Source organism: Corvus hawaiiensis, chromosome 30 (assembly GCF_020740725.1).
Source record: "Corvus hawaiiensis isolate bCorHaw1 chromosome 30, bCorHaw1.pri.cur, whole genome shotgun sequence".
NCBI lineage: Eukaryota > Metazoa > Chordata > Aves > Passeriformes > Corvidae > Corvus > Corvus hawaiiensis.
Window position 1 is genome coordinate 1,011,034 of NC_063242.1, and position 27,687 is coordinate 1,038,720.

The window sequence follows — 27,687 nt, forward strand, 5'->3', positions numbered from 1 at the left end:
TAAGGAGGTGGCAACTGCTTTTAATCTTTGTCTCTTTTATAAAAAAAAAACAACCTACTTTTCTTGCTTTGTGTTTCTGGTATACATCGGATATTTACAATTTTTATCACATTAGGATATGACATTCCTGGCCTTGCCAGTGCTTTTGTTTGGATATTTATAGCAGCTTCTGGTCATTGTTGAGCAAAGGCGATTGCCCTGCCCTCTGGCCCTTTCTTAAGCAGATTTTGGGCAGAAGCTCCTCTCATGTGGCACTAATTGAAGTGACTGGCGGAGGGGGTGTTGTGAGCACACTTGTGCTGATCTGCCAGGGTCTAAGCCAAGGGAGGAAGAGAGGAAAGAACAGGGAGAAGGGAGGAAAGAGGAAGGAAAAAAAAAAAAAAAAAGGAGGGGAAAAAAAAAAAAAAAAAAGCCGGGCTTTGCCTCACTCCGGCAGAGCGGAGGGCTGTGAGGGCTGCCGGCCATCTGTCCGCGCAGGGCGGCACGGCGGGAGCTGCGCCCAGGGAGGCGGGAGCGGAGCCGCTCCGCAGGTGGGTGCCGGCCCCGCGGGGCTCCGCGCTGCGCTCGGGGGTCGCGGGGGCCGCCCGCGGTGGGCGCTGCCCCGGGTGGGCGCGGGGTCTTTGTTGTGCGGCGGCGGGAGCCGAGCGGGCCGCCCCGCGGGGAGCCTGGCGGGCCGCGTCCCGCCGCGCTGCCGGCCCGGGACGGGCAGCGCCGGGCCAAGTCGGGAAAACTCCACTTGTGAAAGCCCGAACACAACAAGTTGCTGTGTAACTCCTCCGTGCGGAGATGGGGCTGGTTTATCCGCCGCACGAGTGAGCCGCGCTGAGCGAGATCCGTCAGGGACTGTGAGTCGGGAAGCGTGGGCTTCCCTCGGGTGAGTAACCCCGCCTGAGCCGGGGCTCCGGCGCTGGAAGGCGATAATATTATCCGGAGCCTGCTCGGTGTGTGTCCGTGTGTCCCCGGTTAATGGTTTCCTGCAAGTTTAACGTGAAGCGGAGAGAGGCCGAGGAAGACCGCAGGGGTTGCGGAGGGATTAGGAAGGCAGAGGCTATTAAGTTTCTGATGTGCTGTAAACCAGCATCACTGTCAGAAGCAACCAACCTGGAATATTGTCTCATGTTTTGGAATTTGTGTTGGCATTGGAAGTTACCACCTTTCGTTTAAGTGTTAACGTTTCTGAAGGCTTTTCTTGCCGTTGTTTTTCAGTTGCTGTGTAAACAGCCTGAATAAACAACCTTGTCGTCGCTCTGGGAGTTGTGCAGTGGGGGAAAAGTGAACTTCGAAGTGTGTGTTTCCTAAAGAAAAGTTAGAAAGTATATGGTAGTTTAAAGTTAACAGTAATAATAGAGGAGTCTGGACTTCATACCTCATTACTATGGTAATTAATATTATTATTTTTGAAGATGAAAGAAATGTTGTTCCTGTGTGCCTAAAACTATGTTTTAATGTCCTTTATGCATCTGTTAGAATGTCCTGTTAGTGGATATGATTATGTTTAGTGTACAATTTGTATTTGTGTTTCTGATAACCTTCCTAGTGCTACTGGAAAAATAAACACTCAGTTAACGCACATTACCTAAACATATTTTAACAGCTCAGGCATAAATTATAGGCTACAAAATTCAGTCATAACTGGCAATTCCTTTGCATGTCTATCTTCAAATGTTAAAAATGAATAAATAAGTATGTGTTAGAAGTGTGTGTGTACCATCCAGTCTAGCTGCAGGTGTTGTTTGTTTCTTTTGTTTATGTTTCTAGAAGTAGAACAATAGTGAAAAGTGGAGTTGAACAGCTGGTAATCCATTTGTCTATTGCTTAATTCTAAAAAGATTCCTGGTGCAAAGTTCGTGAATGGTTCAAAGCAGAGTCCAGAAATCGGCCATGCTGAAATCCATCCAGGGTTTATGAAAATAAATGGAAAAGCTGAGGTTTGCTTCCTCATAAACCTCTTAAGAAATATGTCCTCTATCTAGTATGCTGCTCGCTGTATTCAAGGCAAGGAAGAACCTTGATGGATCATGTGGGTATTGCTCCATACCGTCCTTATCTATAATCAGGCGGACAAAAATATTTTTACTTTCTTTAGTCTGGAATAGCTGGTTTCTTACAGAAGACCTCGCCTTTTTTCTTTCTCTCATCTGTGTCCTTGCTGCAAAAACAAATCTTGAAGAATATAAACGTTTGTTTTACTGGTTATGTTCCTTATCTCTCCTGCCTTCCAATTTATGCTGGTTTGAATATTTCTGTAATATTGAAGTCAGTTGCCATTACTTCCTTCAAGGACCCTATTTAAACACATTTGTAGAGTGTGTGCAGTATGATAACGTGTAGCGCCATGGATATATTAATTTTATTCTTACATGGCTCAGTCTGTTTCTCTTGTTACTTCAGAGAAGCAAGAAACATGATGAGCGGTCCATTAGTGGTATTGGTAAGAACTACATTAACGCAAGCGCCCAGTCAGTTAGAAAGTGTTTTTATTTGAAAGCTTCTTGTACCAGACAGCATACTAATAATCACAACCTGTGCCACATATCTTCAGTGCTAGATTGCATTTGCTTTTAGGTTCTTTATAAATACAATTTTTATTCAGAATAGCTGCATTTCCACCAGATGCCCAGGCTCCTTGTTCCTTTGCAGCCTTTGCAGCCTCTGAATGCTGAGGGAATTTGCTGGGCAAAGGACTGGGTGTCCGTGGGGTAGGCATTTCAGGATGCAGCCCTTCTCAGAAGCCAGCCTTGGTATTGTAGGACACTGAGGTCTGATAATAAAGTGAAGTGAAATGTGGTATTAAAAATATAAGTCAAATCCAAAGACTGCTGTGTTGGTTGGATACCCAAGAGCAAGCTGGAATAGCCACTCTGACAGATTACTGAAAATACGGTGAGCGACTTTTTCAAGCCGTGAGGGAAAGTGCTCCATTTTCTGCGTGTGAAGCCACTTTCCACAGATCCATTGCAGGGCAAGAGGCTCTCCTGGTGAAAGGACCGGGGTTCACATCCCTCATGGTGCTCAGTGCTCGGAGAGGACAGGACACGGGGGAGCAGAGGGTGAGGTGCGTCTCCTGCTTGAGAGGGTTGGGAGCCTGGGTCCAAGCATGCTGGGCAGGGACAACTGCATAGGGACCCTGCAGCAGGGTATCACTGCCATGGAAAGCCGTGGAGCAGCTTGCAAAGCTGATGAGGGATGTGACTGCAGCCACGGGTGTGTGTGGCAGAAGTGGAAAAGAGGTATTTGTGGGAGGGAAGGGTTTTGGAGTGTTAGACGTTGTGGCAAGACACACGGTAGTCGTGGTGTAACGTTTTTAAGGTGGAAGAGAGATCAGAGGTCTAGTGGAGCAAGCAGTGAAGGCAGGTGGGTGACACCGGGAGCCAAAGGTCGTAATGCTCCCCCAGGGAGGCTTTGCAGCTGGATGGATGACTCAGTTTGAGTGCTTTGGAAAGAGCGAGTCAGGAGCAGCAAGAACCAGCAAAGTTCCCATTTGTCATCACGGACCAAGGAGGAAGCATTGAGCAGCTGAGCTGAGGGGAGATGATGTGCAGCAGCTATAACTGCAGGGCTTACAGCCAAGAGGCAGGGGCACAGTGAATAATCTTTAGCCTTTTCTGTGGCATATGTGAAATTGGGAAGACAAACTTAGAGTTCAGAGCAAAACATAAGGATAGCAACCAAAATGATTCTGTAGCACTGAAGCTGTTTACTCTCATTGCTATTCTCTCCCCAAGATTTTAAGTTAGTGGGATCATCTTCTGATGTTTATAACAACATGATTGGGGATTGTAGAATGCAGAGAAATTAATTTTCTAGACTTTGCCAGATCATTTTCCTTGAAAAGAGACCTAGTTACACTTTTAATAACAGATGCACTCTGTTGTAATCATTTGCTAAGCAACAGGCTCACTGTGCTGCCTATGAAGCACAAAAGCAAGGGACGCCTTGACACGTCATGTAAAGCTTACGTAAAGTTTGTGAACAGCAGCAGAAAGAGTGAGTGATGAATGCTCTGGGTTTTGTTCCTTATATTAAAATAGTTTAAAGTTGGGTATTTTTCTCTGCTGGCTGCCATCAGCAATCGAAGTATCAACAGGAGAAAAATGGGTCGCTTGGGTTTTAGCATTAAGCAGCAAATCCAGGGCCAATAGGATTTAGCTGGGATGTTAAGGTTTATTCAGTGCATTTAGTTAATGAAATTGGGGAGGGGAGGAAGAAGGAAGAAGTCAGTGTCTGGGCTTGGGGGAAGGGATGAAATAGCCTGCTGCCAACCAAGTGCATCTTAGAGTGACTCCTCCTGATTGATAGATGCTCCGCAAGACAAAAAACAACGGAGCAAAGGAGGTTTTAATTAAAAAACAGCAGCTCAATGCCAGCTCTTTTGGATTAAAATCAAGCAGAAAGTCTTCATAACAGACATTTACCTAATCTAAAGGGTGTGTTTTTACCCCTATGAGTGTCGTGTGTGTCAGCTTGGGAGAGGGAAGAGGGAGATGATAATACATGTGAGCATTTATAAAGTGGTCATAGAGCCACGGAGATGTTCAGCAAGAAAAGTTGTATGTTCATATTCATCAGTCAGGCACAGATATCAAGTTCAGGCTAACAAACTCCCATTTGAACACTCTGCCAGATTTCTAGCAGACAGCCCATCATCCCCTACGCACACGGGTGGCCCTTTGCTGTGCTCACCCGTTCTCTGAAGCCTTTGTGTCCCCTGCCAGAGGCTGTCATCTTGTGTACACACATGCTGTTCAGCATCTTGACTTGCTTTCTGAGCCCTGAAAGCCTTCAGCACAGAGACACAAAAAACAATTAGTATAGAAAGTCATTGTTATTTAAAATATAAATGGCTATTATCTATATGTCAAAAAAAAAAAAAGCAAACCAACATGACTTGATCTCTTCTCCCAAGAGAGTCAGTTTGTTGGGTGTTTTAGTTCTGATTCTCTAGTTCTGCCTTCCACTTGCATCAGACCCTGTTTTCCCCAAAGCTGTAATGGTCATTTAGAGTCTGATGAAGTTTCTTTCTTCCATGCACCTCCTCGGAGGTCTGTGCCTGACCATAGTATCTCGATGCTGCTGGGAGTTGTTGAGCAGTGATTAAAACCATCAAAACTCAGCCAGTGACCTCCGCAGACTTTCCTCCTATGGGAGAAACGGGCATCAGTGGCAGGATCTGACTAACAGTATGGAATAAATAAGCAGCAGGTTTACAAAATGAATAAAAAAAATCTATGTACCTGTTGTTCTTGGCATAATTTAGCTGCTCAGACAGCCTATAGCTTGATAAAATTCTGTGAGGAGGATGCTGCAATATTTCTTAGTTGGATTTACTGCAATGACACCTGAAAACTTTCACAAAATGGTCCAGAGAAAAACTTGAATGTGTGATATTTGGTGTTGTTTCTTTTTGACCTTAAAAACGTTCTAAGATAAATGTTTTCAAATAATAATTGTAAAAAAAAAAAAAGTAGTGGAAATGCTTAGGAAAACTCTGTACTTTTCTGCTTTGTCCTGTATTGTTTTATTTCTGTTAGATTCACAGTACATTTACTGAAAAACATTTACTCACATAATAGTTTAGGCACATGTCTGTAATAGGAAAGAATTTGATTTCATTAAAATTAAAAAAAACCAAACCAACAAAAGGACTTGACTGTGATGCTTACAGCAGGGCTTTATGAATGTTCAGCCAAGTTTTAGAAAATGGGGGTGGCTGGGTCAGAACAGCAGTCCCAGGCACGGCAGCAGGAGTCTGGGCAGCTGCACACAGAGAGTGTGGAGGTCTACGAAAAGACTCCTGTCATGTTTTATGTACAAATAGGTACATGTTTCTTGGTAAGCAAATACAGCTATTATTGCTGATCTTAGGATTTCATGAAATGAAATCTGAACAGTCTGGTTGTCTCAGTGGCACCAAGGGAAGCATAATACCATCCCAGATGCAGAGCATGCCACAGAAAAATGAAGAGGGGTACATCTCCCAAGAAAAAGAATACTTTTGGATGTATCTACATGGTAATGAAGTGTGTGGTGCAGTGTCCACACCATCTAGTCCTGTATTTATGATGGTCTATTACCTTTGCCCCTGTTGGCATGTATTTTCTTGTCAGTGGGCAGTAAAGCACCTATTCAGCATTTGAGCCTAGACTAGAAAGACAGAATCTGAGACTTGAAGCCCATAAAATGACTTTTCTGTGATTTCACTCAGTTAACAAAACTGTGTGCATACCTCAAGGATCTCATTAATGTGGTTCTGGCTACATGCCAGCATCTACCCAGAAGAGCAAACAGAAAATTTCTCGCTGTGTTGTAGCATTAAACATTTTATAGAATAACAGCAGAGATTTTAAATGAAAAGGCTGTGAAACATTGGGGGCTAATGCAACCTTTGTAAACACTGTAAATCCACTCAATAATTACTGTATAGGCTCAATAATTACTATATAGTACTGGATTAAATACTGAAAGTCCCTGATCTGCGTGGATATGGTGGAGATTTCATTACATATGACCAAAGTGATTAAAAAGACTTGTTTCTTTATAAATGTATGCTATACCTGTGAGAGTAAATGAAAATGAAACATTTTGCTCCTGCAGATAGGAAGACATGAGAATTCTACCTTTCTTCTGCTAGACAAGTTCATAGTATTCATTCACAGCGATGAGAATCAGGTTTGGAGTTCCAAGTCCATTTAATTCAGAGAAGTTTAGATCGGTGGATTTTGATTAAGTAGTAGGGAACATCAAAAGTTACACCGTTCCATTTCTCCATGAAGGGCAAGGGCTCTGTGCTGTCACCAAAAGAGAGATGCACTTTGTTTCCCCCTTCCTCCTTCCCCCATCAGCATTCACACTGCACAAGTACAGATGCCTGGCAGGTAACGAAGAGACTGTCACTGTTAATCTGCTGTGAGCATCCTGCGGTGCTTACTGTGGGCTGGGGTGGAGTAGAGGAAGCTGAATAAAAATTGTAAGAGCTGTTAAAACTGGCTTGTAACAAAGTCCAGTGTCCCTTCAGTGTTTCTAATGTCAGATAAAATTCTCAGAATCTGAGCCTGTGTTTTAAAATGCTGTTTAAATTTTGGAAGCTTCTGTTTTTTGTATAAGAGTGATACATTTCTGACAAAAGACTCCAGCATGAGCCATGATGGTGGAGCCTTCTGGAAGCTGTTATTTTTCCGTCAACTAGAGCAGATCCCCAAGCAGCCCCCAATCCTGACTGAAATGTTGCTGCACTTGGAGGTGACCATCGTGTGCTGGCGTGGCTTTCCCACACTTCCAACCAGTGTTGCTGTTGGCCTCCTGTTTGCTTACTGGAACCTTAATTGCCAGTATATCTCTAGGAGCTTCAGTACCAATTAATCTGTTGGCATATCCTGTTATAACTTAATATGTGACATCATGGCATTCAACCTCTTACTGGTTTTTCTGAGTAATTTCCTCTGTGTCTTGAAAAGCATGCTTTTAGAAGGCACTGATCTTGAGCTGTGACACAGTAACTTCAGGGATACCTGTTCTGTTCCTGGCTGTGGAGGAAAATGCATTAGCTTAAACACTAGAAATGCAAGTTGCTTCCTTCTGCAGCTATTAAGACTGTCATGACTGAGTGTAAGAATACCTCACCTGTTTTGTTCCATTTTGCTGCAAAGTAGGATCACATCCATGGCCAGTTGCTGAGTTCCAGCTGATGAGTGATATTCCTCAGTGGTACTTCCTAGCCAGTGGGTGAAACAATCTTCTTGCAGTTGTGTGATCAACTTTAATGTGCTTGGATGACACTTTCTGATTTCTTGGAAACATCCCTCCTGTCTTCCTGGTTTCTAGTTTCAATGAAAAGATGATAAAAGGTGGATGTATGGCCATTTAAGTGACCTATCTTGATATTTCCATGTTTTCCATTACTACCCTTTTTCTGTCAAAGGTAGCCTTAGCTTTTGGATTTGGTAAACTTTGACAGGGTTCTCTTTGTTTACTTTGGGTTTTGACTGGGCAATTGTATGAACACCACTTGTGGTGGATTACATATACGTGTGTGTGTATATATACACATGTGTATATCCAGTTTTGTTGGTAGTTACTTCTTGACCCCAGATTTGCTGGGAGGAGATTGCTGACACACAATTTGGACTTTGGGCTTTGCCTTGTCATTTCTGGGTTTCCTTTTAGGGTGATCTGCTAACCAGGACCTATTCAGTTCTAATCCTATTCATTGTCTGAAAAAAAATCTCCCAGCACCATGACCTTTCCTTGTCTGTTGTGCCACCGGTTAAGAAACAACCCTGAGCACGCTTTGAGTGGGTGTGTGGAGTTACTGGGGAGCTGGCAGTAAAATGTGAGAGAGGCTTTACAGAAAAAGTGTACAGGAATCTATTTTACTGTGGCTTTATTAAACACAGATTATTCTGCACAGATGGATGGTCTTTTACTTGGCTCAGGTGTAAAGGGTCCACCAATATATATCTAAATCTTTCTAAAGCAACTTGAATTCCCCTAGGAGAAATGCCTTAAAGTTCCTACGGAAATGGAGTTTTCTTTTACCTTGTGACCTTTCTGATTTCCCGTTCCTAGACAGGAATGACCCAGTCTCCAGTGAATATTATTATTATTAGTCAATAAAGTTAAAAGCAGCAGATCATGTAGATATTGGGGCATATATAAAAATGTAAGTATCCAGAACTAGGGTTGCCTATGGCTACTAATAAAATGTCACTTACATTTTAGCTCTGTATGCCTCTGAGATCATACTTTAAAAATACATGAAAATGTGATTCTCTCAATGAGAGTATGAGTGACCTGCCAGGAAAATAATTGTATTTCTGAATAATATATTTAAAATATACAGGACAATCTTAAAAGATTGCAGATACACCTAAAATCAGTTTAATTTCTAGTTCCTATGCTGCTAATGCAATTTGCATTTTTCAGATACATATATTTTATTATATGGGGGGATTATCTCATGAGGAGTTCATGAGATTTTTGCACAATCCTTTCTTGGTGGTGTTGGTTTCAAAGATATTAATTCTTACTCAATTGAAAAAATTAGCTAGAATCTTTAACTGCAACTTTCTCAGGTTTATACTACATTAAATTTCTTGCATGCTTTCATTTCTAGAATGTGGGCAAATCAGGCAAAATTTGTGCGTATGTTTGTCCTAGTTTAAAAGGAAACTAATTTTGCACTATTACCACTGGCTTCTGAAAGAGGTTTGAGAAACTTTGTTGCTTCGAATAATCACAGAAATGTCTCAGTTAAAGTTGTTTTGGATTGGGACTTTTATTTTCTTAATAGTAATTGCAGTTTTTTGGGGGGTGGGAATAGCCATAGAATAAAACCGCTTTGGCCCTGCAAATATGTCTAAAGCTAAGGGCAAAGTCTTCTTTAAAAAATCACATTAGCACAGATCCAGTCTAGTGATGAGTTTTTCTCAGCGCGTCTTCTGCCGCAAACCTTGTTTCAAGAGATTATTAGTCAAAATTTGAAAACTCTGCAGACATCTCTTGCAGAAAACTGATAATCTGTCTAATGAGCCTCAGCGCTCTGGGGAAAGCCAAAGAACAGGGTGTGTGTACTTGAATGCTTTTCATTATGAACATTTATTAGGGTAGATGTCAAATGGGTAGGCTATAGTAATAAACGAAAATGGGGTTATAGCTCATGTTGGAGGCAAGCTTTCATGTCCGCAGCTCTGAATAGCTGCTGCCTGTGACAGTGTCTCCACGCTTTCATACAAAAGAAGGACTTACGGAAATGTATTTATTCAAATAAATACCTTTTTTCATTTATGATGTGTAATCAACAAGGTATGAACATCATCTATATTACTTTTTAGCTTATATTGTTGTTCAGCTAATACTTGGTCAAATTCAGTAGTTTTGTGCAAGCACTGAGCACCTAATTTACATACCGGTCTATGGTTTGTATATATGCATAGTGACTTTGTGACACAAATGGTATTAGAGGAGATTCTGAGACATAAATATCTTCCATTTATTGTCAATCTGAAGTGTCATTGATCTGTGTTCCTAGCCAGCAATGATCTTGCATTTTTAACTTTAGTTCTATTCTAGTATGGTTTACCTGGTTATTTTTTGCAAATTGAAACAGTTATTTCAATGTATTCCATTCATTTGCTGCCTTAATTATTCGGGACAGACTGTGAAGGTTGTCCTGAATTTTAACATGTGTACAGAAGACCAAATCTGATAAAAGTCCCAGCTGTAGGTAGCCTTGCCCAGTTGTAACATCCAAGGAAGATGCTGAGGACGAGATGTCCACAAAATCTGTGACAGAATTTCTCCTCAGTTAATCTGTTGGAGCAGTAGGATCAGAACAGGTCTCTGTCTAATCCCTGAGGATTTCTGGGATCCTCTGTCCTCCTACATCCAATTTTTGGGATGACACAATGATGTTCCCAGACACTTCTGTTGACTTTGGCTGCAAAATGGCATCTCATTGTGAAAGTGATGTGCGACACTACTCCAGCTTCTATCTGGATAAGAACAGAACTTTTTCTCCAAGTAACAAGTGATAGGACAAGAGGCATCAGCTTCAGTTATGCCAGGAGAGGTTTATATTGGGTATTAGGAAAAAATTACTCACTGAAAGGGTTATCTGGCACTAGAACATGCTACCCAGGGAAGTAGTTGAGTCACCACCGTTGGAGGTATTTAAAAGACATGTAGGTGTGTCACTGAGGGACATGGTCTAGTGGTGGACTTGGCAGGCCTGGCTTAATGGTTGGACTCAGTGATCTTAAGGGTCTTTTCCAGCCTTAATGATTCTGTGTTTCTATTGTCCATGGAAATTTTGTGTTCACAGGTTCTGTCTTCTTTCTCCATCTGTTTCTCCTAACTTTCACTCCCTTCTTCAGAAGATCATCTGAGTTTTCAACCTGGATGGTTCCTTCTGTTGGGGTAAAAGGAGAAAGGATGCAATTTGCAAAGATGTCTTGTCTCAGTGTGATGGGACCAGTGGAAAGTGAGCGTGGTATGTCCATGGGATTGGAAGAGGAGTGTTAAAGTCTTTGCAGTATGTGTGGATAGAAAAAGCTTACCTTGGTATGTGGATTTTTTTCCACATCCCAAAGAGGAGATAATATTTTTATTAACATAGGAAAGGTCAGTGGTTAGTACAGGAACACTACTGTGTCCATCACCACTTTTCTTCAGTAGGAATAAACTTTCCAGAACTTGTGTATTTTCATTTCAACCACTTGGAACATTCAGCAGTGAAATAACTAAAAGATCATATTCTAGGCAGACTTCCCCCCGCCCTCCATTCAGAGCAGCCTTCTGGATCTCTGTTAATCATAAGACCAGCTTCTTGTCTTTTTGTAGATCTCTGCTACTCTGTTGAATGTATTAGGAAAGTCACATTGGAGATTGAAGATTATTTTGCAAGTTTGATCTGTTTGCAGGAGAAGCTGTTTTTTGGTGTGCATGTGTCCACTTTTTTTTCCGTTTTTGAGGTAAATCTCTGCTTACTCATTCCAGTTTATATGAGAAGGTATGTGTTACAGTGATGTTATTTGCAAATTGGCAAGCTGGATTAATTGGGAGCAAGTCTTCTCATGCTGTTTGAGGCGCATCCTGGGCACCCAACGTATGTCCATCTTTAAGTGTTCTGATGGGTCATTTGCCATTTCAATGCCATTTTTTCCTGTCTGTGATTAGTTTTAACAACCCGTCTCCCATAAGTTGGAGGGGGAAATAAAAATTCTTCTTTTGCACAGCCTGTATTCTAAATTTATATTCAACTTTAATGTCTCATTTGAATTCATCTGTGCTATTGGGCACCCAGACATCAAAACAAACCCCAGTCCATTTGGCAGATGACCACAGGATTGGGCTGTGTCCTGTGAGGCACAAGACTTGCCTATTTTACTTGGAACTGCCACACGTATGAAGTGATTCCACCTTGATTAAAATGCAGTCCCATGCATGATGGTGTGGGATATTAAGTTTTGCAAATGTCTGGCCTACATTCTTCTGTTCAGTTTTTCCTTCTTTAGCTCAAGAAAGTTGCTTCTCATCTTACCCTCTATGAGGACTCTCAATAATTCTCTTCTTTCATCCATATTGTTACCTGTAAGTTATTTATAGACTATGATCATATTCTCCTCAATCCTCTTTTCTGGATTATATAACTTTAGCTTCCTTAGTCTGTCTTCATATTCAGTGTCTTATCCTCCAATTCCTATATCATTTAAGTTAGCCTTCTTTGTATGTGCCTAGTTATTTTATCTCTTTTTTTGCAATGCGTGGAGATAAGAGCCGCATACGATATTCCATTTGTGGTCACATCATGGCTTTGTACTCTGAAATTATTACCTCCTTGGATTTATATGAGAAACATGCACATCAAAGACCAGCAGTTGCTTCTCCTGCAAACAGATCAAATTTGCAAAATAATCTTCGATCTCCAATCAAATATTTTAGATTGCATATTTCAGATGGCATCACACTCTATGTTTTTAAACAACATTTAGTACTGCTTATATTCCAGCCTAAAGCAAGAATACCTTTACTTATTATGAGGAAATATTGCCTTGTTTTCTGCATCAGCACATTTCAAATGTGTGTGGATTACTATTCTCATGTAGGCAAAGACAAATCTTTTTGTGGAAGGTGGAAAATATTTCCCCCGAAGTACATGAACTTAATGCTTGTGGAATTAAAAAAAAATAAGAAATCATTCATCTTTACTGGAAATGTGTTTGGGTTTTGGTTAATTTTCATGTGTATTTGTCATTTTTTATTTCAAGATAGCAACAAAGTAACAGTTCTAAAATAGAAATTAACTGCACATAAAACCAGCTGCTGGCAGGACTCTCACAAAACCAACTTCAGTTGCTGTGCTTGGGAGGCCTCTAAATTTTTAGAAGCTTGGTTGGTTTTGTTCTTCACACTCATCCCCCCGCCCAGTACATCAAACCTCTGAACTGTCTAATTTATTTTGAATTCAAAATGTTTTCAGTTTCTATGACCCAACAGTGAATTACATTCATGAATCAAATTACATAGAAATATCACGTGGTTCTATTAATGACATGTATAGTAACTTTTATTATTAAAAAACCATTATTTTAGCTTCCTGTAATTTACTTGGTGTGCATTTTCCAAGTCAGTAGTCTTTTTCTGCTAAATTTATCTTACTTGTCTAATTCTTTCTCTATTGCTGCTGCTCCTCCCTTGAGTAACATTTAGAACCTTTTACTTCCTTCCAGAGCTGCTTATCTGTGGAAAAGCTCACACTACTGGCATCTTATATACTTGCCTGGGTGAATCCTAGAATTTCAGAACTAGTAAGAAATAAGTTTGTTGCTTGATTATCAAATTCATCTACCTATGCTGATGTAATAAACACCTAAAAGATTATGTGCTGATTTTATCACCACCGGTGGTTTCTTCTTCTTCCCATCCAGATTTGTCATCGTCATAAGTGGCCTCATTTCTTACTTGCTTCCATACTAGTCTGTGAGAGATTAATTTGTTTCATCATCTTCAGATGGAAAAAAAATTAAGCATTGCTGTAATATTTTACAAAATATTTTGCTGCAAGGATGACTCTTGTAGTAATTCAGGTGAAAGTTGAGTAAGGCATGCTGCCTTTAAAACGTGCCTGCTTCCTCCTGTGGTGGAGGTTCTTACCAATAGTTGGCAAATCCATTTTGACTGCTAGGTTATACTGGTTATTTAAAATAGTAATAAAAAAAGTTTTTAATGCATTAAGTGCTTTAAGATTAGTGCCAGAATGAATGTCATTAAGTAGTCTAATGAATCCAGTGTTTTCCCTTGTCAAGTTAGCAGTCACTGAGATCGGGGAGAGCAGTGTTAGTCCTGAAAAGTTTAAATGCAGTCGAAAGGAAGCCCAAGGAAAGGGGACATGCTGCAAAAATTGAACTGGAATTAGAATGTAACAGGATTTAGGGAGAAAATTTAAGCCATTTGGAGGAAGTTTTCAAACCCTGGAGCTGGAGTCTTATCTCATACCTTATTGCCACTGAATCTGCAGAGACATGGCTTTGATTACCATCTGCTTGGTAAGTGACTGGCTCCTTCCTAAAGTCTGTCTTGGGCTATTAGATGGGGACTTCATCTTGCCAGATTGTGCTCGGAGCAGAGGGGTTCAGGATTGTTATTCCTGGTTTGCCTCCCTGATCTGTAGAGCAGATCTCTTGAATGCCTGTGACATTACTGTTAACACAAGAGTGGTGAGGGGCATTCTTTCTGGAGGATGAGGGTATTCCATGAGTGCCTGAGTTTGGGATGTTGAAGTGGCTAGTTATTTATGTAATTATTCTACTTGGTGTCATTTCAGATTAGTAGCCTGCCCAGAAAGTTTGTGCTGTAGTACGTAAATAGCAAAAGAAAAATGTGTGGGGAAAGACAGGCATGGTAGAGATAACAAGTTCTCCAGATCAAAAGAAGCGATTTGGTTTCTACTTGTACAGCTGAAGCCGTCTGTATTGTTTGGTTTCCGAAACAAATGATGCTGCCACGTTACTGTGGTTGGCTGCAAGAGCCTGGGAGTGCCCTACCAGCCCTGCAGATCTGTGTGGCATCTGCAGATGAGGCCAGGGAACAGAAAGTGTGAGTGGGCTCTGCACCACAACTGTGTGTCCCCATGGTATTCATAGGCTCTTAGAGCATCATTGGTAGGCAAGGCATGGCCAGGGAGCGTGTGACCATGCTGCTTGTGGCTGAATTGTCAGAGAGAGAGAATAGGGGTGTATTTGGGGCTTTTTGTTTTGTAGATGGTTTGGTTGGGTTTGGGGTTTTTTGCATTTTGGGTTGGGTTTTTTTCATTTTTCTCTTTTTTTTTTTTTTTTTTTTTTTTTAAACACAGCCACCTAGCTTGATTAGTTTGCTGAGTGCAGGCAGTTGTGCTGCAGGGACTGGTTGTCGTCTCGTGTCTGTACCTTCTGGGATGAGCAGAAATGGCTGTTCCACAGCTTTACCTCACAGGCACTGGAAATGCAACTACATCTGCTCCTGAGTCAGCAGCTGCTTTTTGGGGGGTATTACTTTGCAAACAAACCAGATTTTTGAGGTCTGAGCAGTAATTTGTACTGAATTCGCTTGCATTGTACTGCACTAGCCTTGCAAGATTAAACAAGAAAACAGGCTCCTAGTCATAGAGTTTCCTTGGGGCAGGGGGAAGTCTGTACCCATTAGAGGGTCCAGAGATGAGGTGGGCGTGGGACGTGAGTGACCACTGTGTGTAACACTCCCCTTCCTGTTCCCTCAGCTGAGGCCATGCCTCCTTCACTCACAGGCTGAGGAATGCATCCCAGGCTGAGCTGGGACCCAGCTGCATTTGGGACATGAAGTCCCTAAATATTGCTGGCACTGGGCTGGGAGGAAGGCAGCTGGGACCCAGTGACAGTGCATTAATCCATTTTGACAGAGAATCAGAGCTGGAAAAGGATGATTTTCTGAAAAGTTAGGGCATCAGAAGTTGATACCACAGCACCAGTGTGGGCTTACGGTTACTGTCTCCTGACTGGTTTTTGTGCCTGGGTAATCCTTGCACCTTAATTGCTTCATCCTTTGGCTTGCATTGAACATGACCACCATGGTGATTGTCAGGTCTGGTTTAAAATTGGAATGGTACAGGGAATGCTTACAGAGGCAGGAACTGTTCTACTATCTCTTCTGTGCACTCTCTTTCTCCTTCCCACATTCCCCCCCCGCTCCCCCCCCCCCGCTTTTAACCCCCCCTCCACTTTTTTCTTTTTTTTTTTTACCTTCTCTGCCAAAGAAAATGTAACACACAAATTAAAATCAGAATAGCAATCATTTTGTGCACTTTTGACATCAAAAAAGAGATCACCTCAGGAGAGTTAAGTTGCAAAATGCTGGGAAACAGTCACAGTTTAAGGCCAAGTCAAAGTGTATTAGTTCATAATGCTGGGAGGGCAGAGGCACTTAACGCTCGATTTCTCCTCTGTACCCACTGATCAGGCAGTCATCAATGGTAAGGAGGCCCTTTCTGGTGTGATCTGAGTTATTTTACTCTATGTGTGGCAGTATATTTCAAATTTACTTTATTATTATGAACCAAGGGTAATAAATTTTAGTGCAAGTTTCAACAGAATGTTTCGGGTTTTTTTTTTAGTAGTTTTATTAACATTACTTTCAATTTTCCCTAGCTAAGCAGCCCAATTGCCATTGTTTCAAGTAACAAAGATGCTCAATAAGTTTTCATGGCCACGTAAAGGAAAATCATACATTTTGTTTCATCCAAAAATAAGGATTTTTTCTGAAGTAGTCAATTGTTCTTTGAAGCCACTCTGAACCACTGATTCCTAAAGTCAAGTTTTTATTTGACTTCTGTGCAGTTCTATAGTATGAACATTAGATCTTTCAGGATGTTATAACTTGTTGGGGAAAAAGTGTACCAGTCTCTGTTCAGCATCTTTTGTTCCTCAATGAAGATTTCTGATGTTATTTCATGTACTTGATCTGGATGTCTCTGAAAGCATGGTTGCTCCTAGTTGCAAGTGAGAGGTGTTGACTCAGCCACAATGTTAGTCAGTCAGACAGACACTAAAAGAAAACAATTTTATTTTTCTTGATCAAGTGCAAGAGTAGATGCATACAACTTTTCTGCTTGATGTGCTCATGAATTCCTCTCCCCTCATTTTTGATCCATTTTTGATCCTCACAAAGAATCTTGAATGTGAGCCAGATTTCTCTGGGAAATTGTCCCCTTGATGATGATATTTGCCAAGAAAAGGATTTCCACAGTGTGTTAGCAAGGGAAAGGACTGTTAACACTCTGTAGATGGGGGAATGGCTAACATGAAAACCACCATGGAAAAAAAATGACATTATTCTTGCCTGCATCATATAACTGCGTAAGAATTCTTTCTGGTGATTCTATCAACCTATCAAGGTTTTTTCATGTTTTCTATCAAATTGCACTATCTCTACATAAGAATTCTTGTGAGTATTTTTTGAATTATGGGTCCTGTATAAAATATTGAGGGGAGGGGTTGCTGTTATAGTAAAGAGCCTGCATAATCATCTAGATTGGGCCTTTGCCAATGCATGGTGGCTGTATTGTCCTCTCCTCTCTGTAGTACAGTGTATCAAGAGAAGCCATGACGTGCCTGTGACAAACACCAGAGTTAGAGCTGAAGCTCAAACCTTTAGTCAGAGTTTGGAAAGGGGTTGGGAAAGAGAAAGTACATAGCCAGGAAGAACGTGTTCAAATGATTATTTCTTTTAAATGCCTCTGCCAAGAACGCTCTATAAAGAGTAGTAGGGATGCATATCTTCAAAACCTAAGTGTGTACAAAACATGGATTGAACTAAATGCTCCAGGAACTTCTATGCTTAGTAGGCACAAAGATACTTTTGTTTCCAAGTCTGTGCCTGAGGAGATATCTGTCATGTAGATGAGTCTTCTCATAGACCACATAATCCTGGCAGGGCCCTTTTTGTGAATCTTATCTGTTGATAAATAGGTGCACGAGATTCTCCCAAAGGGAAAGTAGAGAGATCTGTACATCTGTCAGAGCAGCAGTTCCTCCTCTTGCTCTGGTGGAACTGAGGGAAAGAAAGAATTCTGCAGGCAACTAAAATAAATAAAAAATAAGAGTTCTATAGGTTGGTTCCACGTCTGGTCATTCTTGAGCAAATGGAGGTGACATGCAGGGCTTCTCCAGGGTAGCAGGTATGTACGTCCCTGAGCCCCAGATTGTGTATTGGCATTTCACTTTGTGCTGTAAATTAAGTCCAGATGTTCTGGCTCTGAACCAAGAACAGGTGCAGATCTCACGTGCTGAAGGTCAGTCTGGGGTAGATAGACATGGGTGCTTTCCTGTGTAATGGAAGGCTGATAAACTACAGAACAAAGGTTTGCAATGCAGTTTTTACCTAAAGCCATCCATGCCAAAGAGACCTGAAAACTAAGCATCTGTGACTTCAGGTCAAAGAAATCCTGTCTGCAGAACATGAGCAGGGTATCTCTTCTTCAACCTTCCTTTTGAGGAAGGCTGTGGTGACAGTATTCTAAGCAAAACAGCTAAATTATGATCAAAAGTTGTCTTTCAAAAAATGTTTTTCAGATGATGGTCTGTGAACTGTATCTAAGAAACCCATGGCAGGTAAAGATGAAAAGCAAGCGTTTTGCCTTGGGCTTAATTGTGCGATTCAAAGGTCTGCATCTCCACTGGAAAATATTTAGGGATCTGTGAATTGAAACAGTTGAAAATCACTGACCTGAAAATATATTTCCTTGTTTTCAGAGAACCAGCAAGACTGAGTTAGCAGAACATTTGTCTATGGTGATGTTGATGTCTTTCCTCCCTACCCCCCATCCTACTAATGGATCACGTGATTTGTAACTAGAATATAGCCTTTCATTTCTTATGGTCCTTCTCTAATGAGATCTTTCTCATTAGATGTGTTGAAACGTCAGCACGAAGCTTTCCTAGACTGCTTGTACAAGTGTCCAATGTACTGCAAATTTAAATGCAAATGAAAAGTTCGATTAGTTTAAAAAAAAATCATGTTTTCCACTTAATTTCAAATGGTCAGTCTTGCCAAAGAGATCTCCCATTATAATTAAGATGTCTTATAGTTCTGGGATCAAGGTTTATTACTATTTATGCTGAAAAAAATGATTGACTACTATAGATGGAACAGATGTGTCTACACTAAATGTCATAATTATCCAGGACCATGTAGCCTGTCTTTGGAATGCATGTGCTACAGGAGCAGCATTCGAATATTCCAGACCTCTGACCTTAAGCAGATGTCATTATTTTAGTCATATGGACAAGCCAGAAGGAAGGTCAGAGCTCTTTCATATATATTTATATCATAGTCCTTTATTTTATGTGTACATGTGGTATTTTGCTTGAAGGTTTATAGGAAGAGGTTACCCCTAAAAAGTGTTTAGGGTGGAATTTGGCTTCTTTCTGACAGAACACGGTGTTTTTAGTGATGTGGCATTGTTTTTTTTTGTTTGGGATTCCCTGCCGCCTTTTTTTCATCATGGAGGTTGCTGTTACCTGAATTATGCACTGAAATCACTGGGATTGCCTGGAGTGGACATCAGCCCAGACTTTGTTTCCCTTAAAGTAGCTGTCATCTCAAGTAACTGTCATCTTCATAGAATATGCTCATGTCTAATCATAGCCTTTGGCAGCAGTCTTGAGCAGAAAAACATTATTTCAGTTTGGGTGATGGGGGCTTGTGTGTGTTGCAGACCACTCTCAGTGCAGGTAGGGAAGCTGCAGCTCATGGAGTTTAATTGTACTGCATTTTACTGGAGCGCTGCTGTGATATTGGTGACCTTCCTCCTTTTGTTTGACTGAAACCATATAATTTCATTTTGTGCTGTTGCCTGAAGCCACCAGGTTATCTAAATAACTTGCCAGCCTCAAAGCAAAACTCTCCCCTTTTACTAAAGATCCTTTCACTACTACCACCAGCAATCTGTCTTTTTTCTGGGAGGGGGGAAAAAAGCTATGCTAACCTCAAATCATTTTGCAGTTGCTTATACAGCAAGCGCGTCTAATAAAAATAAAAGGACAAGCGAGCAACAAATGAAAGGAAAGGCCCCGAAAGGAAATGAATAGATGAGTTCCTTTGTGAAAATCCACCTTTTTCTTACATTATATGTACAGGGTGACAGCGGCACTTTAGCTGAGTAATTGAACTCTGGGGTACATGCTTACGATGCCAGGAGAGCAGAATGACTGAGGCTGAGAATTTCTCACAGTTAAATCACAGACCTATTAAAGCTGAAGCAGCAGCCAGGTAACACTGTGGTGTCATATTAGTGGTAAGAATGGTCAGAGGGATTCCTGACAACTTACACCCATGAATTTATTGAAACAAATGCTGCTTTCAGCTCTTTAATGAAAGCACCTGCCTTTAAGGAGTGGTCAAAAGATGCTTATAGGTTATGAGAGGTACTTCTTCAACTGTGTACTTTCCTATCCCTACAGAAGCATATGCAGCCTAACTATGACCTCCAAAACATAGGTGGAAAATAGTTTTCTGTATGTGTGACCTCAGTTTTGAAGAGCACTCATGGAACAGCATGGTTGCAGCAGTCAGTGTGTTGGAGCTGATTCTACCCCTCACCTGGTACAAAGTCTGGACTGCTTGGTCCTCTCCAGTGTGGTGCTCCTGGGACTGCTTGGTCCTCTGCCATGTGTTCCTCCCAGGCTGAGTGCTCAGGCAGAAACCCAGGCAAGACACCAAGCTGACAGCTGCCCTCTGGCTTTCTTACAGTCTGTGCTTTTTGATGCTCTTCCTAAAGGCAGGGTAGAAAAGCCTGGCTTATATGTAAAAGGTTTGTTGCTTTGTTATTTATATTTTAGGGAGAAAAAATCCTTAAAGCCTTGAAAACTGTAAAAATTGCCAGCTCAATTCCTCCTTTTACCAAAACTCCTCTTTCTTGCATTATCCACTCTCCTGTTGTGCACTGGGGCTGAAAAGTACCAGAGCAAGTTAAGGGCAAAAATTTATACTGTATGGATCTGTCTCTGTCCTTAAAGGAGCCAAATGAGCTGTGCTGGATTAAGATCTGTTTTATTGTGGTTTTTGGCATGGTCCTCTAGAGCTGCATTCTGTAAGGCTTAAAGTTGTTGAAGTTTAAAGAAAAATAGATTAATTATGGAGAAGAGATATGAGGGTTCACTTACAGTTACCTGGCACCTGTTTCCAACCACAGGTGGAAGGCAGCATAATTTGGCAGAAAGATACACAGACAGAACCCCAGGCATTGTTTCTGTGTGGTGCTAAACCACATCAAAATTTCATAGGGCATGACAATATTTAGATCAAAGCATTAAAGCTGAAAGGTCATCCAAACCTTATTGCACCTAAAAAAAAAATCAAGTAATCCTTGTAAAAGCTTTGGCACAGCATCGCTTTGGTGGGAGGGGGAGATAACTCTTGAAAAAAACCTGATGTTTGCATTGACTAAAAGTAAAATTGAGATTTGCAGGTTGGCAAAAACCACTTTAAAGGGACAAAATTGCATTGTCTTTTCTTTTTTAATAGAGAGATGGTTAGTAACCTGATACGAAAATGTCATTTAGCTTCTTTGTATGATGTGTGAGTCAACAAATGTGCACTCTGAGTTAGCCTTGCAATGTTCAGCATTGCTAGTGCTGCTGGATTTAAGTCATTTAGGTTCCAGAACTTTGCGGGGGCCAAAGTAAAATGTGTTTCAAAATCACTGATACTCTAAAAGCCTGTTTGCTTCCCAGTTCATGCAGCTCAAGTTCTTAATACCAAAGGAATGGAAGTTCAGGGCATGCTTTATGTTCTTTCATAAGTGTGTTGTGCATCACAGTTGCATCTAAAAAATAAGAGACCAATGGGTTGGGGGGAAGCTTGTGACTTTCCAAGGCCCTTGCTGGTAAGAAACTGTCCCTCGGTATTCAACATCCTCATTAAAGAGAAGAAGCTTTTAGGTGAGGTTTTGCTTAGGCATGGGAGTTCAGGAACTCTGCTGGCTTTTCTGTAACTTGGCTTTTTAAGAGTATCTTACTAGTTTGACCTAATAGAGTAGCAAGTGATGTTTGATCTAGAGGAAAAATAAAGAAGTTATAGGATACAAGCCAGTAAGTTGAAACGGGATAAATCCTTTTAACAGTTCGCAGCTTTAATTTCTGTTTTAGCCTGTAGAGAGACACATCCCTGTGTCTTTACTGTAAACCTGGCAATACTGAAGCAGAAAATCTGTTTTCTGAGCCACGTTAGAAGAGCCCTAAATTTTGCTTTAAATTTAAGGCCAGCCACAGTCTGCAGGGACCCTGATACACTTCTATAAAACAAATGTTGAGGTGGGAAGGATCAAAACAATATAAGTGACTTCAGTTGCAATTTCTTGTTGATGTCCAGACTATAACAGATTTTGGACTGACTCTGCAGGATAGCCTTAAAATAATGTTGGTACAAATTGGTGATGTTTTGCTCTCTTTTTGCAATGTTGTTCTGCAAGAGAAAAAAGCCAAGCAAGTTCTGTTATCTGTGCTGCCAGTAGGGAGATTTTTCCTGACTGAAGACAACTGCTGTAAAAGCTTTAGCCGGTGGTAACCCATCACAGGACTGAAGGAAAACCGTTTTTATCCGCACTTTGGCACAGATGCCGTTCTTTTCATGGAGAAGAGCATGGGGAATCTCTTGGCAAGTAAATTTTGTGGATGTTGCACCTCTTAAGATTCCTCTCATTTCTATAAATCTCACAGAACAAGGTTTTTTTCTGAAAGGGGATTTATTGCTGCTATCTGTTAACTGCCTGTAAACAGTGTGTACTTTAAATATTTTATAGCTACATGAAGGGATTAGAGCTCAGGGCACTATGGTTTTGTGCATCTTATCTGTCAAATGGCTGTTACACCTTCCATTTCATAATATGTTTTACCTAGAAGTGTGATTATCAGGACACATTTTAATAGATAACTCCTTTACACCAGGAGCAAAAAGTGAGTATATAAATTAATTCCTCATGAGTCTTTACATGTTAGTCCCTTGTTTGTTTTTGGATCATGGAAACTTTTAGCAATGCATGAGAATAATCTGATCTAATGACAGGAACAAAGAACCGGCTCTCTGTTTTCCAGAGTTGCAGCAGATGCAGAGAATAAATTATAAACTATTTTCCAAACATAGTGTATAAATTCTTAGCAGTGACATCTTGATCTTGGACGAAAAACACAGCATATACATACTAAACAGAGCAGTTCAGTCTAAGCAGATGCAGGGTCATCCATTAGGAATACTTTATCTGATTAGTATTGTTAATGGAAGGGCTTATCCGGCCATTCTGTAAAAGCGGATCTGCTGTAGATCATGATTTCTTGTCAATACAATCATCAAGGCTATCATGGTTGTGACAGCCCAGTATTAACCTATTAGAGAGAACTGGGCAGGAAAATATACCAAGCCATCAGTGAAACAGAGACCCTTCCAGTTACTTCTCTTCCATGCATAGCGTTATCCCCTGCAGTGCTTCTTTTCCGTCATTCCATTTGGCAAGACAGATTACTTCAGCATCTTTCTTTACTCAATCTCTGATATATTCAATGGCTTTACTGTGATAATTTATGATACTTTTGATTTTTGTATTTATCATGGCCTTGATAAATGAAAAGGTAGTACAGAAAGGGTGTATTTCTGGAACTGATGGAAGTACCATAGTTATATTGTAGATTATTCTAAAACATGTAAATTAGAAAGCAAAACAAAAACTCAATCTTCTACCTGAGAAAAAAATGATCTTGAGATTGGGATATCCTACATTAACTTTGAAGATCACCTATCTAATGTTTTAATTCTGTGTAACACAATCCTGTTGTTTGTTGAAGTATTTCTGACAAGACTCATAGTATTTAATGATCTATCTTCATTTCAAATAGTATGTTTAGATACTAAAATCTGTCTTCATTATATATTGTATGCTTATATACTAACGTGCATAATTTTAATCAAATAGAATTTATGTAGAAATCAGTTCAATAGGCTGTATTTTGTTTGAAGTTATCTATAGTACTTTTGAGTTGATCTTCGAAGCCACTCTTCAGTTTAAATATAGTGGATTTCTTGTTTATTTTTAATAACCTGGGAAAAGCAGATCTTCTGTTTGGAGGTAAGATACATGTTTTTAGACAAAACAGGTTTTCCTTAGCTATTTATCTAGCTCTGAGGAGAAAACATTTATTTTTAATGTAAGATACTGATATATTTAAAAAGCTGTTATGAGTGTAAATTCCTTGGAAAATAATCCTAAACCAAGTAAGGCCTACTATGACTGGCATTCATAGTAACAAACACACGAAGTAGCTGTGCTATCACAGAGCTCTAAAACCACAGTGCTTCTCTTGGTGCTGATCATGATTCCAGCGCCGCACTGCCTTTGCAGCTCCCGTAGGAGATCCTAGCAGCAGGAAGTCAGCTCTTTGTTGCCATGGTTGTAGAGCTGAACCATTGACTTGGGAATAGCTGATCAAACCAAACCCATTCCTTCCCTGTTTTCAAGAATAAGATAAAGATTAGTAAAAACTTCAGAAGTACTTTGAATTTTATATACCTCCTGGTAAGACAAGGTGATTTTCATTGACATTTCATTGTATGAGGGGGTTGTATTTCTTCTCCTAAAAATGTAACTGAGTTTACCTGCCTGATTTTAGGGTTTTTAAAATACCCTTTTAAGTTTCAAATACTTCCCCTACTTTTTTTTTTTTTTTTCTTTTTCTGTTTCAGGCTTTACTGCATACACTTTCATTCATTCATTTATTCTTGTCTTCTAATTGTGCTTGAACTTCTTAGATTCTTTGTCCTTTTATTTATTTCCATATCTTTCTTATCTTTGCCTTTCTGTTTTTTCTCTTCCATGTTTTCCTCCCCTAGATGGGATACAGGACTTTATGTCCCATTCTCAAGGTGGGGCTGAATCTGTCCCTTCCTGTTCACCTGGCTGCCTCTTTCACTCCTTAGGTAGGGGTAGGGAGTAAAACTTGAAAGTTCTGAAGAAAGATGTGTCATTACCACAAGAAGATAACAATTCTTGAAATTCTGAGTGTACTGAGAGCTGTAAAAACAAGCAAAAAGACCACACCAAAAAGACCTCGCCAAAAGAAGGTAGTAAAGCCTTCAGTGAAGACAGGAATTTGTACAAGAAATAGAAGCCAGACTGCAAGAGGTTAAAAAATGGAAATGGATGGTTTGAAATAGTATTTGTAAAAATGCTTGTGGGAAGTGGGATATCTGGACAGTTCCCATACTTTGTAATGAGGCAGAAGAACAACTGAGTTCAGAGTGAAAAAAGTGGAAAAGAGGGATGATCTTCAACCGCATGCACGGGAGCAAAGGAGTGCAAGGCTAAATTGATAATAGGCAAAAAGATACCAGGGTTCATGACCTGGAAATCACTGAGACTTCTAATGACAGGGAGGAGGGGTTGATGCTTTGTTTTGGCTGAGATCAGAATATGGAGAAGGCTGGGGAAGAGAAGGTTCTGGGGAGACTTAGACCTTCCAGTACCTGAAGGGACTACAAGTGAGCTGTAGAGGGACTTCTCGCAAGGGTCTGTAGTGGTAAGACAAGGGGTAATGGCCTTAAACTGAAGGAGGGTAGGTTTAGATTAAATGTAAGGAAAAAGTTCTTTACAGTGAGGGTGGTGAGACACTGGAACAGGTTACCCAGAGAAGTGTTGGATGCCTCATCCCAGGCTGGATAGGGCTTTGAGAAACCTGTTGTAGTGGAAGGTGTCCCTGTCCGTGGAAGGGGATTGAAACTAGATGGTCTTTAAGGTGTCTTTCAACCAAACTGTTTGCTAGTTCTGTGAATAAACAGAGATGATCAGACATAACAGGTAGGAACCAAAAATAAGTTAACAGAAGAAAGCAAAGGGAAAAGAGCAGTTGGATCTACTGTAAGGAAAGGATAAAGGAAGCAGATGCTGTGAGGCAGTAAGGGTTATGGTGAGAGCCATAGGAGACTAGCAGATGGAACAGGATTTTTAAAAAAGCAACAAACAAAAAAAATCCCAAAAGCCAAACTCCAACAAAATAAAACAACAACAAAACCCATTAATGACATTCAGGGAATTCATGAGCTTAATCTACCTTCAAGAAGAAAAACTCATGAACAGCTAGGATATCGTAGTCAAATGGATAAAATGTGAATGGTTGTAAAGTGCACGTGTGGACCTTAGATGCTGTAAACTAAAAGGTAGCTGGCACTGAATTTTTAGCTTGGCACAGCTCTTCCTGTGTTACCAGAGTGTGAGTGCCTTGCTGGAGCCTTAAAACTGAAAAGCAGCAAACCCAAGTTTCTGTGCTGCAGAAGATGTGCACAATAATGAGCCTAAACTCATGCACAGATGCCTTTTGTATCTAGTACCTCTCATCTCTTGTATTCTTTGTGTCTTTTCTGCATTTAGTTTCCTATCTGAGCACTTGGAACCGTAGTTCCCAAGTGGATTCTCTGAAAGCCTATCCCTGAGGTGAGAATTTTGCACATTTACCACAGTATCTCCTTGCATTTGGAGTTATCCAAGATCTAACCAATGGAACGCACTCAACTTCTGAGTCATGTTATAATCAAATCAGGAGATACCAGCTCAGTCAGAACTGGTGTGTTTTCGATGACAACACTCTGAATTTGCACGGATGTCCTTCTGAACAAAATCCAGCCACTTGGTCTGCATGAGTATGGGAAGCATCAGAGTTCTTCTCACTGAATGAATTACTTATTCCTTGCTAGACACACTCAGATACCAATTTCTTTCAGGTCTTTGTATTTTAAGCTTAAGGGACTGAAAATGACACAGCAGTCATCCGTGCCAAATTATATAGAGTACAGCACAATAGCAGTGACACCAATGCATCCTCTAATGTGTGCTTCAACATCCTGATGCCATATTTGACTTAAAAGCAATTGTTGTCCTGTTACTGGGAATGATAACTGCACTTCCCCTCCCTACCCAGCATCTTGACTGAACAAGCTACTGAATGGAATATGCTCTAAGTGGCCATATTTTATATTAAAATTTGATTAAATCCATTCTGTAGGCCACTTCAATGTGAATCATAATTATATTATTCTGCCAGTAATTGAGGTAATAGGATAAGAAGAATGTCACATTCTCTGGACTGCTTTTAGTGGAGTATATATTAGAGCTCAGTGCTTCACATATTCAGCAATCCTCACTTAAGACAGAAATTTGATACTAAATGGCAGCTTAAAGCTGTAATACTTAGTGGGTCGCACTCTTCCTGCTCATGCATAAGCATCATTGGGTGTAATGGAAATTGTGCAAGATGAAAATCCAGTGCAGGATTTGAAAAGAAGTGAGGGTGGTGATAAAGCTTCCTCATATTATTAAACATTTTTCATACCCACTCTTCATTATTGCAAGGCAATTGGGGGCACTGTACTATCTTGGTTGACTTCCTCTGTGTCTTATTTTCAGCTGACCTCCCTCAATAAATGAGAATGGACGTGGATCTCTGTGGCAGTTTGTCTTACTGCAGCAGAGCTGGAAATTAAATTTCCTAGCCTTCCCTTGGAGAGTTCAGCTCTTCACGTACCAACATTCTTGTGTGGCTCTATGTTTTCAGCCATCTAAGACAGTTTTGGTTTTAATGAGTGTCCTTAAAAGAATAAAAGGGAAAAAATTTTGGTGAGAAACTAGAGGACTGAGAACAAGGTAAGCAGTTAGCACCTGTTTGTCAGGTTAAAGAATATAGTTTCCAAGTAGGCATTCTGTGTTGTGGCTGCATTGAGCTGTGGGTTACAGCAATCTATTCCAAAATAATGATTTGCAATTGATTATCTGGTACCAAATGGCCTGAAAATCAAATCTACAGTTGTGGATTCCTGCATGTGCAACATACAGTTGTAGGAAAATAGAGCCTTAAAAAAGATAACTGCTTGGGAAAATGTATTTTTAGTGAATCAGCTGCTTAGATGATCAGTAGAGTCACTGCAGATGCCAGACTTAGAGTTTCCTTTACTATGCTACTGTTTCTGGGAGGTCATTTTGTCTTAGTCCTCTCCACACCATTGTTCTCTTTTCCTTGAGCATGTCCAGCTACATACCTGTTGTACAAGCATTCTCAGACAAACTTCCAAGAACAAAGGGTTTGCGCTTTGTATCCAAAGAAGAGCCGCTCAAGTCCGTTGCAGTTAAGCTGTGATGGGCAAGGC

General features: G+C 40.6%; 1 protein-coding gene across 19 annotated transcripts in view; it reads left to right on the plus strand.

Annotated features, from left to right (window-relative positions):
- LOC125318595 (poly(rC)-binding protein 3-like) overlaps positions 1–27,687 on the plus strand; it is a 509,055-nt gene that overhangs the window by 364,259 nt on the left and 117,109 nt on the right. Inside the window, exon 1 of one of the 19 annotated variants that reach the window (XM_048289506.1) lies at positions 232–530. The exons of 17 other annotated variants lie outside the window; for them this stretch is intronic. The gene's annotated coding sequence lies outside the window, so the exon portion shown is untranslated. Of the gene's footprint in view, positions 1–231; positions 531–676; positions 875–27,687 lie in introns of those variants that run through there. One more of the 19 variants, XM_048289511.1, reaches the window with a different exon arrangement.